Below are 15,405 nucleotides of genomic sequence, written 5' to 3' on the forward strand. Positions count from 1 at the left end.
AATGGGAATCAGTGTATGGTCATTGCTCTTCTTTAACAAAAAGCTTTTGTTGCCTTGACTATAATCTGATGTCTCATGGGAAGTGGCATTTAGTCCGATCTCGTAATCATGAATGGGTTCTTTTATTATCTTTTCGTAGTTGCCTTCACTGTTTAGTTGCAGCATTAACTCCTTAACGTGTTTCTGACGTTTACAAATAAACCCATCTGATCCCTACGCCTATATAATCCCATCTCAAATGCAAATCAAAACACTTATTGACTAAGAAATGTGATTACTGTTTTTACATATTCGCAAACACAAATGGTCGATCTTTTGGCATTCCATAGTTAAATCCTAGATGGGAAGCAAGAAGTGGACATATGGATTCTCACCAATATTATAGGCTGCAACATGGACTGAATAGAACTCTAATTGGATTGTAGAAGTGCCCATCTTCTCAGAAATAGATCCCGAAGTTGGGACAAACTTTGTTGTTCACTGCCAACTCTATTTTCACTAGACAACTCTATTGATAATTTTCCTGAGATTTATCCACGAATAAATAATTTTCCAAGTGAAGAGGCGTAACCTTTGAAAAACTACTGCCGAATGAGAAGTTTTTTTTTCAAGAAACACCACACCATAATGTCTATCTGACAATAATCGTAGCTTTTCATATGTGGCAACTGTTGGCCAAACGACTTGTCCATTAGCACATGTTGTAACTTTCGACCAAAAGACACATCTATTAGCAAACAGTAACATACCTCTCTTCTGGGCTTTTTCTAAATATAATTTGTATGCCACATGGCTCTCCTCTTTTGTTGTAAATATGAGAATTGATGTGGTGCTGACACATCAGCTCCAATCATTATCCTTTATATTCAGTCTTCTAATGCTGATTGAGTACAATTCTTTATAGCTATATACAAAGACAAGAATGGCAAGTGGATCACTTATTACAAGACGTCATCAGTCTGGCCTGGAATTAAATGGATTATTCAAGATTTCAATGAGAATACTGGGTGGATTGTTGGTATTGGAGACAAAATTTCTATGTGGCATGACTCCTGGGTATTAGAAACTTCTATTAGCAAAGTTTTTTCTTACCATCCTTATATTGATCATCATCCTCATCTCCAAGTTAAAGACTTAATTGTTAATGGCCATTGGGAGATTCTAATGAGCTTTTGCAGTTCTTCAGTGTTGACAATCTTCCCAAGATTCATGATAGTGAAGATACTCTTATTTGGTGCAACAATCAAAATGGTGATTTTTCTGTAGCAAGTGCAGTGGATAATGTCAGAGTTAGATTGCCAAAGCCGAACTAGTACAAAAAGATCTGGAATAATGCTGTCCTCCTTTACTTCTGGCAATATTTGGAAAATTACAAGGGAAGCCTGTGCTACAGATGAAAACTGGAAGAAAAGGAATTTTCATTTGGCTTCCAGATGTTACATTTGTCATAAGGATATTGACACAATGGACCACATTCTCTGGAATTGCAGGTTTGGTCAGATACCTTGGAAATGACTTGGAGGTATTTTTGTCTTCCTGAATCCTTCATCCTTTGATTCTGTTGTGAAGCTTTGTAAGAATAGTAGCCCTGTGATTCAAGAGTTATGGTTTATTGCTGCCTTCACTCTTATGGTGGAATTGTGGTTTATGATAGATGAACCACAACAATGGAGGCCATGAATTCAGGAATTTTAAGAATAGTTGCTGGTGTCCATCTGCCTGAAGAACATTTTACTCTCCTTTGGTGTGATGGTGCCTCTAGAGGCGAACCCGGGCTTGCTGGATATGGATTTGTGGTTAGAAACCATATATTTGCTGAATCGGGTGGACTTGGTATTGCCACAGATTACATTGCTGAATTCATGGCCACCATTAGTGCCTTGGAGTAGGTATTCAAAAATTAAAAACTTTTACAATCTGAACTCAAAGGCGTATGTCAGTGCTTGTATGCATAATGAGTTACCTTGGGTTCTTTGGATACGATGGAAACAGATTGCGAGTAAATTGCAGGTTGTCAGCTTCAATCATTTTTACCGTTAGGTAAACTTTTCAGCTGATTTTTTTTGTGAAGAAAGGTGCTCACCTTCAAGGGTCAGAAAATGGAATTCAGCTCAAGACCTGATACGTAGGAATTAGGATTGAAGTCCCTGGTCAACCTTGCTATAGATTTTGCTGATGATTCTGGGCCTGGTTTTTTGGGCTTTGTTTGTTGTACAAGTGGCGTAATTCATTTTGCATATGCTAGTCAAAGACTCAAAAGACAACAAGCATATGCTTTCCGGCCTTTGCCTTATCCTAAAATCTTTGAAGTTGGTTTTTAATAAAAACTTTGCAAAAACAAATAAAAATAAAAACGTTATGGAGGATTTAGAAAAATATCACATCACAAATGAATTACTCTCACTTTATTTAACAAGAAACGTTTAAAATTAGCTTGCACAGAACTACTTCCTCTTGTTCCTGCTGCCAAACAATAAAGACAAGTAAAACAGAATTCTATAGAAAACACACATAAGCAAAGTGATCCACAAGCAACTCCACTTGCTTAAATCGGTTGCATCATGCTTTCTTACTATATCCAATCCAGTCATTAAGCAAGAATTACTTGGAGCAACACCTTCAACAAGACACAAATCTGGCCTGTCGAATTCGTTCAATAACATAGCTTGGTACGGGTATTTCACAACAGAAATATAATGGTACCAGATCCAGTATGATGGAATTCTACCTCTATGGATAAAGAAACCACTGAATAAAAGGAATAAACCAATTAGAGGCATAACCACAACATAATAACCTAGGACAATATTAGAGACCAGTCCTGAAACCAAAGTAACTACTGAATGGCCTGCCATAAATGATACGACTACCACAAAGTAATAGAATAGGAAACCAGAATATCCTCCATCTAAACCTACTGACCAGAACGTTATCGATGCTAGAATAGTAGATACTACAAGTATTACGGGTATATCTATAATTGAGCAATATATGACGTAAGATGAACGGCGGTATGCATTATAGGCTGTTTCTCTCATAAATATGTACTTGTTTAGGAGGCAAACTGCGAGTGTATCTGTGCAACCGAAGAAGATGGTTGTCGCCATAAAAGCGAAGAATGCTATTCGCTCTTGAACCCCTAATTCTGTTTTATCAAGGAGCCAAAACACACTCCCGAAAATAGAAGCTAGAACTGCCGCAATACCTATTAGAAACATAAGTACCTCGGGTGTCCTGCTCGAGTTTGTTAACCATCGTTTTACGAGGACAACAATTTCAACCCAAAATGGATTTGCAAACGATGTCAGACCAATGCCACCATAAATGAGTTTGCCCCTTGATATGGCCTCCTTTAAGCTTTGATCCAACCCGGTAGAATACTCTGAATTGGAAGGGTGATTCAGCTTTTTGTTCCATGCTTTGTTGAATTCGACCATACTTGTTGTCCCACCAGGTACACCCTCAAGATCACGGTATAAATCAATTATGAATTCGGTTCTATCTGCATTCTCTGGGACGCAGTGACCGTAATCTGACAAAAAAGGTGAGATTATCCGGCGAGCCATAGTAGACGGTTTCTCCCAGGGAGAGGAAGATCAACCGGTCGAGCAGGCAAACAACTCTGAAACTAGGTTGGTGAACTGCCATAATGACTATTCTCCCACTCCGAGCAATTCGTTGCAGGACTTTAACCACCATGAAAGCACATGATGAATCGAGCCCTGATGTTGGTAATTCGTCGAGAAACAATAGAATTGGATCATGAATTATATCCACTCCAATTGAAATGCGACAACGCTCACCACCAGAGATGCCTCTATGACCTTCATCTCCTATAATGGTCTTTGCTGCATCACGCAATCCTAGCTCATCGATGACAGTTTGAACTCTTTCCATCTTCTTGGCTTTTGAGAGCGAACGAGGCAATCTAAACTCAGCAGAAAACATGAGTGTCTCTTCAACTGTTAACATAGGGTATAACAGATCGTCTTGCATGACATAAGCGGATATCTTTTTTAGAACTCCGGACTCTAGAGTTTCGCCCTTCATTGTTTAAGGAATTACTGGTTAATCCTGTTTACTAGAACCTGCTTAATGTGTAGTCCATCATTAGATATCTTTTAAGCGGTAGTCCGATTTTATGTTTTTGGACCAAAAGAATTAACTCCCAGTCCAAACACGTGTGAGAGTTATGAAGCGTTTTTTTCTAAATGTCTAAAGTGTCCTCGTACGATGATAACATTCTGGATCTAGTTCCTTCTTTCAGTTTCTTCTCCGAGGAAGAGCTTTGCCATGGCGATTGATGGAGAAAAGCCAAGGAAATCTAATTCTCTGCAAACCAAAATCAGTGACGATGATAATTGTTAATGTTTGTTTTCCTCATCTTTAATTTTATATTTTTAGGGTTTAATTGGCGGCTCCTCGTCGATTTCTTATTGATTGATTTTCCTGATTTTTCTTTTCATGACGCGAGAACTAGGTTTTTCATCATTTTTATAATCTGATAGTAACAAACATATGAAATGTGAAGAATATGAGTCCGTAGACAACTAATTAGCCATGGATTAGTAAGGGATTTAGAATTGGGTAAAATTGTTCAGGTACTATTATTAATTGTTGATTTGATTGAATATTCGGAATTTAGTTCGTTATAAATGGGGTTGAACTGATTTTGGTTTAAGATCTTTAAGTTTTATAGATGTTTATGTTGTTTTTGTATTCTTAGATGTAAGTAACATTTTTAGTGTCAATACGTGTGAAATCAAGTTGTTACACCATGCATGTGTAAAATGCAGAAGTTTCTCAAGGTATATACTATATGATGTTATTGAATTATTTTTTTTCTTTATTTGTATGTTGAACCTACTGTGTGTGTGAAGTGATTTTTTGCTAATTATGCGAGTTGAGACCAATGGTTAAGTAAGATATATCGTTATGTACTAGGCTTTGATTCAGTACATATTAATATGTCCTAGGTTTTCACTAGCTCTAACATGTAGATTTGTATTGCAATTTTTTGTACTTCATTTATCATTCAATAGTTGTTGTGGTTATAAGATTTAATTGTTTGTCGAGAAAGTAACATGGATACATACATTGTCCTAACTTTGCAACCTCGGGAAAGGAAAAGCATTGTTGCTGCAGGTACCTTCGAAGCGATCTATTATTATGTGGTGTTTTTTTTTATTTGACGTAATTCTGGATTCTGTGTGAGAAAGTAAAACATCTAAATGAAGTTGCACTATGTACTTTGAGGCAGTAATATGGCGCGTATATAAATATGAATAGGAATTCAACACATTTTTCTTTCATGATTTATCTTATATAAAACACTCCATAGTAAATTTATAATTCACCAATCTGATGAAAAATGGTATTGAGGTTGGATTCACTTTTCCTATTTGGAGGCCATGGGTAACATTTACATTTGACGATGCAGAGAAATGATCTAACTCGGTACATATTAATATGTCCTAGGTTTTCACTCAGTACATATTTATATGTACTAGCTCTAACATGTAGACTTGTGCTAGAGTTTGCAATTCTTTTTACTTCATTTATCATTCAATGGTTGTTGTGATTATACATATGCTGAGCAGGTAACAGGGATATGTGATTGTTGTTTCCCTGAATTTGCAAACTCGGGAAAAGAAAAACAGTGTTGCTGCTGGTACCTTCTCAGCATTCAATTATTTCGTGCTCTTTTTTTCATTTGACATAATTCTGGATTCTGTGTGAGAATGTAAAACATCTAAACGAAGATGAACTATGTACTTTGATGCAGTAATATTAAGGGAATATAGTATAAATATGGATAGGAAATTTATATGCCCCTTGCAGTGTTCCCCTGGAACCGGTGTTTGACTGAGAAATTGTGCCAGAAGTTGTTTACAATGTGGTGAAGGACCAGGAACATTGTGGGGAGATTACATATTAACATGTACTAATTCATTTGTGTCTGTCTATGTGAATTCTTAATGCATTTTTTTTCGAATCTTGATGTTTATTTGCTAGATTAATAAGCAAACATTTGTTTACATGATGAGATGTATATCACTTTGGATTTTAATTTGCAATTTTTTGAGTCGGCTTGGATTTTAATTTGTTACTTTTTGTGTCTGTTTTAATAATTGGCAGCTATGTTGGATGAATTGCAAGAGCATGTTGAATTCATTGACATGGAAAATGGTAAGTTGATACCTTGTTAATTTGGGATTTTTTTTAATTATATAATGTAATTAGTTTGTATGTGTGTCACAGATTTGCATACAATTGGTGGTTTAGTCCCCCTTTTTGAACACCTGAAGAATTCGAGTGCAGGCATCCGAGCAAAGGCTGCCAAGGTTGTAAGTATTATAGTTAAAAATAATCCTAAGAGTCAGCAACTTCCAATTGCCGCAAACAGTCTAGAACATCTCAATATGTACTAGGTTTTCACTTAATACATATCAATATGTACTAGGTTTTTACTCAGTACATATCAAAATGTACTAACACTAGTACAAATCTTTACATTGGCCACACTTAATCACCGTGTCCATAGGCTTTGGTCATGGATTTTTTCACTCCAAAAATGTGGCATCAGGTGCCGAGACAAAAAGGTATCCCTATGGCTACATAAACTTTGAGTGGCTATAAAATATGATTTACCATGGCCATAACTCTAAAACCGTGTCTATATGGTACTCAATATTTTTTTTGTAGTTAAGCATTTTCACTATCACCATGGCCATAGGATCTTTATAGACACACAATTTAATTATATGTGGCTAAAGTTTACCTTAAAGTCACGTGAATTTTATTATACACGTGGCCTTTGTCATCAATTGGACATGCGAAATTCATTTTATCATGGCCAATTCATGAGTTGCAGTCACACTAATTTTTCTCAACCATGGCCATCTATATCATTTGGACACACGAAAAATAATTTAACATGGCTAATACATGATTTATAGTCACGTTTAATCTATGATACCATAGCCATCCATATTTTTGGACACATGATAAACATTTTACATGCCCAATTAATAAGTTATGGCTACTAAAAATTTGTAGCACCGTGGCTAAATTTTTTCGAAAGACACATCAAGTGTTTTGAATGTAGATATTGTTCACCTTTTGTACACATAGGATACCACAAACCATGGCGATAACCTTTATAAAATGACACAAAACGTATTCAACGTGGCAAATATTAGCTTTTCGTCACTCGAAAAAATTGCAATTTTTATCGCTCAATTTATCTTCAGGGACCTATTGGCCCCCTCTTTTATTATTTGTAGCAAAACTCACCTAAATAACCATCCATAAAAATTAATCAAGACTAAAATTAGAATTGAACCAAAATAATTTTATTCACAATATGATAAACGTCTCAATATGTGACAGCATTCAAACACTTGAACCAGTCTAAGATCTCAACAATTATCGAATCTTAAGATTTTATATAAACAAGAGTAAACTCTGATAGTAACACCATTATTGGTTCTGCTACATCTATTATAATTGCTTTTAAAAATTCGGTAAACTGTATACAAAGACCCAAGTTTGTTTATTATCTAAAGTTAATTGAGTCTCAACATACATAATTTGCGGCATCCCTTTACGCTTTTTCAGCCTCTTTCTCACTCTCTTTCCATCTCATACGCTTGATTATCTGTAGGAAGTTCATGTCTGCAAACTGGGCATGTGTTATGTTTTTCCTGTTGCCATTACATAAAAGTAAATTTTAGATTCTGGTAAACCACCTAAGTAAAAAATTTACAAGAGGATCAATTAAAGTTTATAATGTGATCAAAGAGGACTAATTACCATCCATGGCATCAAACAGAGAGGGTGACACAAGTGCTTGCAAGGCGATTCCTATTTTGCATTTGTCATTTATAACCAAGTTCTCGCTGCAAACAACACATTCTATACCAAGGCCCAACCTCGTTAAGGTTTCCTCTGTCACAATGATTGTTGGAAGGTTTGCGACCACTTCCTTGCTAGAGGCTCTCTCAGAGTAGGAGAACCAAGAATCTACATCATAAAACAAAATAACAAGGTTACATAAGAAGCCTCCTAATTAATCAGCCCAACTTAGCCTCCCAAGGACTTAGATCATTGACATTCGCACACTTTGTATCCATATCTATGAAACACAAAAGGAAGAAACAATGCAACGAAAGATTAACAATACCTGCAGTGAAGCTTCTATAGCTTAACAAAGTTCTTGCAAGCGAGGGAATCGTTCTATGGTACGAACGAACTCATCCATCAACTGAGAGGAGACACATACCTTATTTATAGAGCTGCTTGTATATCTACAAGAGAAAGAAATGTATCTCACCCTCAAATCAAAACTTTGAGACGGCAGTCACAATCCAGCAACTAATTTCATCCGACGAAGAGGTTGTTGCAGCCTAAATAACTTTTGATTTCCATCTCAGGAAAACAAAACCTGGTGGAAAGAAAATTTGGTAATTTTACATGTATACCACTCTTAATCATCTGGATCCATTTTCTCTTGAGTTGAAGGTGGGATTGAATCTGTTCCAGTTTCATCGGATTCTTGCTGCCCATCCAAATCTGTATCATATTCCTGCGACTCACTTTCACCTGCATTAGCACTTTCTTTTGGAATTCAATTATAACTCAACTTAAACTAAATAGAGCAGAGATACAAGAAGAGACAAGCGAACAAGTAAAATCTTAATCTAGTGACTCGATACACTAGGAAAACTTTAGTAGATTATTATGTGGTGGACTAAAACAATAACCAAGCCTATATACCCTGAGAATGAAGGAAATATGTACCCCTGCTAATTGCTAAAAAAGAATAGTTACATAACGAAAGAATCTTACCATAGTTTACTAATGGAAAATGCAAGCAAGACTATTTAAACAAAAGCAGGGGTACATTTCTAAACAAAAGCTAATTCGTGACTTTTTTAAACAAAAGCTAAAGCTAGACTATTTAAATGTTAGATTTCACCAAGAGAATATCGATCTACCATACTTGATTACCACATAAAGCTAAGCATTCTTTCTCTTGCATAGAAGAGAATTTAAACAAACACATTCACTGAGACATGTAAAATGATATTCTTTAACTACAACCTCATCAAATAAAGGTTTCCAGTAGCAGTGCACTTCACAAACACAGAAGAAACAGACGAAGACATTGCAGTACCACTAACACCAACTTGAACTGCTTGTATCTGCTCAGCCATCATCTACAGCTACTATGATTCAGTCCATACAAGTTTTAGAGCATACACCATTGCAGACTAAAACACCACTAGGATCATCATAATCTTTTAATTCAAACCCTAGTTCTTCAGATTTTCCACACATCACATCTGTCACCTTCACCGGAACAATCAAACCCATTTTATCTTCAATCCCACACGGATGAGTTGAACCCATCTTATATTCAATCAATCTGAAATGGATCTTCTCGAATTTCACTTTTTCATGTTAGAACTTCTATCTGCAAGACACATACATCACAATATTAAAAACCCTAAAATATATTGATCAAAAATAAGTAAAAAAACATTTAAGATAAACAAATTGAACTTATAATAACTCTTACAATCATCATCATCATCATCATCACAAAAACAACACCATCATCATCATCAGAAAACCCCTAAATCCCAAAAAAATAGCAAAATCAAATCAGAATCAAACCATTTAAATTAAAACTACAAGTAAAGAGATGGAAAAAATGATAAAATAAACCATCAATTTTACCTCGTTGCTGGTGAATCACAACTTCTAACTGTGAAGAAGAAGAATATGAAGGGAGAAGAAGAAGAAGCTTGTGGTTTCTCGAGGGGATGAAGGTTGAGATGATGTGGTGGTGGTGTTTAGGTTTCAGATGAACTTTTGAGGGCTAGGTTCATCTTTATTTCTCCGGTTCGTGGTGATGAAGATTGACCTGAAGAGATTTGATGGGGAAAATAAGAAATCTGAAACCCTATATCTACAAAATCAACAGATGCTTTGAGATTCAAAAACATCATTTAAAGTTTTTGTACAGAGAGTTCTATTGATCTGCGACATCAATAAGTTTTCACTGAGAGAGTGAGATTGAGAAGGTACTCAATGGTGGTGGTTAGGTTAGTTTTTTTTTGCCGGATGAAGGCGGAAGATTACTAGATCAAATGAGAAGACGAAGAAAGGGAAGTGAAGTGAGAAAGAGAAAAAATATTTATATAAAAGTCTTTGGACGGTAAAGATTGTGATTAGGTATGGTCATACGGATTGTGGAAATACTTGGACGGTAAAGATTTGATTTAAAACTATCATACGGATCAAGAAAAATGTGTTTTCTCTATGCTTTCTCTTTGTGTTTTTGTGCTTTCTCTTTGTGCTTCCGTTTTGAATTTCGACTAGTCGCATAGGTTATGAAGTAATTTCGACTAGTCATGCAGGTCATAAGTTGCTTTAGTTCACACTGGTAGACTCAAAAAGCATAAAAACTATGAACCACGAAGCTCCGGGAGGGTTCTGACGTCAAACTTAGCATGATACATCATCGAAATCGATAAATATGAAGCTTAGGTGTTGATTCCAACTTCAAATGTGGTATGACAACATACAAACTATGAACCAAGAAGCTCTGGGAGGGTTCGGACTTCAAACTTAGCAGGATACATCGTCGAAATCGATACATGTGAAGATCAGTGCTGATTCAAACTTTAAATGTGGTATAGCGACATACAAACTATGAACGAAGAAGCTCCGAGCGGGTTCCGACTTCAAACTTAGAAGGATACATCATTGAAATCGATAACTATGAAGCTCAGTGTCGATTCAAACTTCAAATGTGCTATAATGGCATACAAACAATGAACCAATAAACTCCTGGAGGGGTCAGACTTCGAACTTAACAAGATACATAATCAAAATCGATAAATTTTAAGCTTAGTGTCGGTTAGAACTTCAAATGTGGTATAACGGCATACAAATTATAAACCAAGAAGATCAGTATCGATTCTATCGGAATATTCTCTGAAACCTTAAACAAACCATTTTCAGGCAACTTCAAGAAAGAAAGTGGCTCCGATCTTGAAACCTGGCTGGAAGTTGACTACTATAACACGAAAACTTCGTTAGAACGATGAATCTAACCATTCATAGGTAAGATTTCATGAAATATTATCTGAAACCTCGAACAAACCCTTTTCTGTCGACTTCGAGAAAGTGGCTCCGAGCTCGAAACCTGGCCGGGAGTTGATTACTATAACTCGGAAACTTCGTTAGAATGATGGATCTAACCATTCATAGGTAAGATATCATGGAATATTCTCCAAAACCTCAAACAAACCCTGGAAAAGAATCCATGGGGAAATAAGGGGAAGAATACTCAATTGGAAGACGTGCAGTCTACACCTGGAAAAGGTGGAAAGATGAAGCGCATCAGAAAAATATCAAAGGAAGTCGACTGTTCAGTTGAGGAAGAGGAAGGTAGGGAAACCACTTACTGGAGCAGGTACAATATATGACATCGACTACTTAGATATTGGCGTTATAATGATTCCAACATTGTATTGACTTCATGCACGTTGAAAAGAATGTGGGCCAAAGTCTTGTTGGAACGTTGCTGCACAATGGGAATAAAAAAGATGGATTAAAAGCCATATTGGATTTGTTGCGTTTGGGGTTAAAACCGGAGTTGCAACCTAAGTCATATGTCAAAGGAACGATATGTTAATCCTTTGTCATGTTTTTTTAAAAATGTGTCAGTGTCTAACATGTAAATTTAAAAAAAAATGTACTATGGACACATAAATAAAAAGTGGCTAAATAAATATATTTTCGTCACGGGTCGATAATTGTGTCTATTGCCATCCTATACATTTGACACATATATAATTCTTAAATGTGGTCGTATTCTCATCTACGGCTACATGTGATGGGATTAGACTGAAAACTATGGCCAAATAATTCCCTATGGATACAGTTGATGGGTTTATGATTAAACCCATGACGAAATGGTGCACTATGGCTACAAGGTAACACAAAACGTGTCTATAGTTATGTTGATGACCAGTAGCCACGCAAATAACCCAAAACGTGGCTAGGCTGTAAACCAAAAAACGTGGCCTATGTGAAGGTTTGTACTAGTGTAATTCATTTATGTCTATTTCTTAATGTGTTTTTATTCTAATCTTGATGTTGTTTGCAGGAGTGTGCTAGATTCTTTGGGTGTTCTGTATTTTTAGCGTTCTCTAGTCCTTAATGGTTAAGTCATTGACTCTTGATAGTTTTTATTACGTCTTTGACAGATGACAGTTTTGCGGAAGGGGATGTATGAAATATAAAAAGCTATGGTGATGTTTGAGAAGAAGCTTAAATTCAAAAAACAAACAACAACAACAGTTATGGCCGCTGGAGATGCAGCTACAAGTCATTGAGGTTGTAGACATCAAGGATGAGAGAGAGATTGGAGGAAATATCTCATCAACTTGATGAGTTGTTGAGCTATGTTTTTTTGGCAGAATTTTCTTTGCCGCCAGGTTTTACATTACAACAAGATATGTAATGCCACTATTTAAGGCTTCATACTTTTTAACGCCACTTTACTTTTCAATGCCACTATACATTACAAAAAAATTGAGTTTGTGCATCAGGTTTTACAGTAGATGATGTACTGCCTGTATTCAAGGTTTCCAATATTTTTTTGTTAACCTTTTCCTATCCCTGCCTTTGTAGTAGGATTTATGAGTCATGTACTTTGGAAGATTATTGTATATACTTTGTTTATCAAAATAAAAAGATTTTACTGGGAAATATGAGTTGAACTCACAGTATACAAATGATATTCTATGGAAAAACTACAGTATATAAATGATGTATCCGGAGAAACCACAGTATATAAAACAATGTACTCAGGAGGGGAACTTGCATTAAGTAAACTTTGTACACTGAAACAAAAGCAGAAGTTGAAACAAGCGGAGTTATGCCTTGCTGTAATACAATAAGTGACGATCAACGCCTTCAATTCCGAACTTTACAGTCTTTTTAGCACCCGTTTTCTATGCAACACATTCATAATCTCAAGCTTCTGCTGACCTGATAAATTCTAGATATTTATACACCGCAACATGTGCACATCGCTGCAACTAATAAGTTTTTCCATAAAAGCTTAATGTTAAAACCAATTTTTGCAACAAATATTTATTGAAAGGGAAATAAAATCACCTAGTTTTTCACGATATAAGAAAATATGTACTGGCAGTTGCCACTGTCAAAAACCACCAAGTTTATCACAGTACAACCAGATATGTACTGCAGTTTTTACCAGTATAATCGAATATGTACTGGCGACAGTTGACATTGTCAAAAACTACCCCGTTTTTCAAGCATTACACATCAATATTTCTTATCAGAAACATGTTGGTTTTACATGTTATTTTCCTCTTGTAAGGTAGCACATGTTGATATGACCTAATACAAGTGCAAGTTTTCTACAGTACTAGTCAAGATAAGGAGAAAATAAATAAGGCTAGTTCTGCAGTACAAAAGAAATAAGGTTCACTGGTTTCACATGATACATATCAGTAACTAATGCTTTTACACAGTACATATCCGTATCTATTACAGTACATATTAATATGGTATATCAATTAATAACCTAGTACATGTCAATATGTATTGTAGTATCATATTCAAGCATAAACTAGGGTTAAGGGTCTATGCGATATATAATTATATGTACTACATCAACGAATCACTTTTGGATAAAGTACATATTGATATATAATGATGCTTGTGGGGAGCATAAAAGAGATTTTAGTACAACAAAGCATATTGATATGCACTGATGCTTACGGAGAACTAAAAAAGAGTTTTACATAGTACAATAGAACGTATTGATATGTATAGATGCATACACACAACAACAAGGAAAACAATACATATTCATATGTACAAAGTAACACAATACAACATTACATATTTATATGTATTAATGCTTATAGAGAGCATAAAGAGGGTTTCACATAATACAACAACACATATTCATATGTACAAAGTAACACAGTACAACAACATATTGATATGTATTGATGCTTATAGAGAGCGTAAAGAGGGTTTACATAATACAAAAATATATATTTATATGTACTGCATCGTACACGCAACAATAATCCAATTATTCAACATTACATATTAATAAGTATTACAAATATGTAATATGTACTATTAGATCATGCACATAACACTAATCTAACTATCGAACATTACATCTTGATATGTATTTTTCCTTTTAGAAGCGAAATTAGAAGTGAATTTTAGATTTGTACCTTCTTTTGGTAAAAATGCTTTCTTCCATTTTGTTGATGAAGGAGTAACAATGTTTTCTCTGTATTTGTTGTTGATGGTGGAGGAGTAACAATGTTTCTCTTCCTTTTTGTTGTTGGTGAAGGAGTAACAAGAAAACGAATAACAAAATCAGATCCAAAACCCATCAAAAATATAGGAAAATCTTGTTTGATTTCACCGAATCTAGGGTTTTCCCATTGATTTTCTTCTGCTTTGATGATGAATTATTTGGGTTTTGTGACCTAGATTTTCAGAAAAAACTCAAAATCGTGCCCTAGATTTTAAGTTTTTACTAAAATAAAGAAGATGAAATTGAAATCAGGAAAAATAAAGAAACTGGAACTCAAAATCGTACTATAGATCTTCAGATTTGAGTGAATACAAAAGAAGATAAAACTGATTTCTGCCGCTGGACTGTAGAAGATGATTAAAGTTTTACACGGACTCTTCTCATGGGTAGCTTTGTAATTTTACGTTTTTTGAAACTTTGTTAGACCAGCCAGCAAATGTTTTATCCCGCTGGACTACAGATTAACCCGGATCGGATTTTCTGGACTAAACAGGAAATTCCGCTTCATTGTTACCGATCCTCCCAAGCTTTCCTTAGATATCCTATCCGCAAGTGCATCAATCAAGGTTGACTTTCCCGAACCACTTGGACCAAGGATAGCTAAAATCTCACCTTCTCTAGCTTCGCCTGAGATATCGTTTAGCAATATTTTTCTCCTGGAACGCGTACTTGTTACTTCCGTATCTTTTCCGGAAAGCAAACCACGAAATGTAATTTCCTTACTAGTGTTAATACCGTAGGTTAGATTATTGAACGCGAGAACAAATGGAGCTACAGACGTCTTCTTTGTCATCATACTAGCTTCTTCAAGATAGGGGTGTAAATAATAAACCCGAAAATACTCTGCCTGTATCCGTCCGAGCCCGCCTGTATCCGAAGTAGTTCAAAGCCTGTTATGGCCTGTCATGGACCACCCGGCCTGGCCTGGATTAATTTATTGGGCGGTCTCGGGCTTTGCGATTAATTATGATGCCCGGCATGATACCCGGCCTGGTGCCCGGCCTGAAAGCCTT

The 15,405-nt window shown here is 35.7% G+C and overlaps 1 pseudogene; it reads right to left on the reverse strand.

The window, feature by feature from the left end:
* Positions 1–2,444: 2,444 nt before the first annotated feature.
* LOC113351234 lies at positions 2,445–15,185 on the reverse strand (annotated as a pseudogene).
* Between the last annotated feature and the right edge of the window lie 220 nt (positions 15,186–15,405).

This window comes from Papaver somniferum, chromosome 2 (genome assembly GCF_003573695.1).
Source record: "Papaver somniferum cultivar HN1 chromosome 2, ASM357369v1, whole genome shotgun sequence".
Classification (NCBI taxonomy): Eukaryota; Viridiplantae; Streptophyta; class Magnoliopsida; order Ranunculales; family Papaveraceae; genus Papaver; species Papaver somniferum.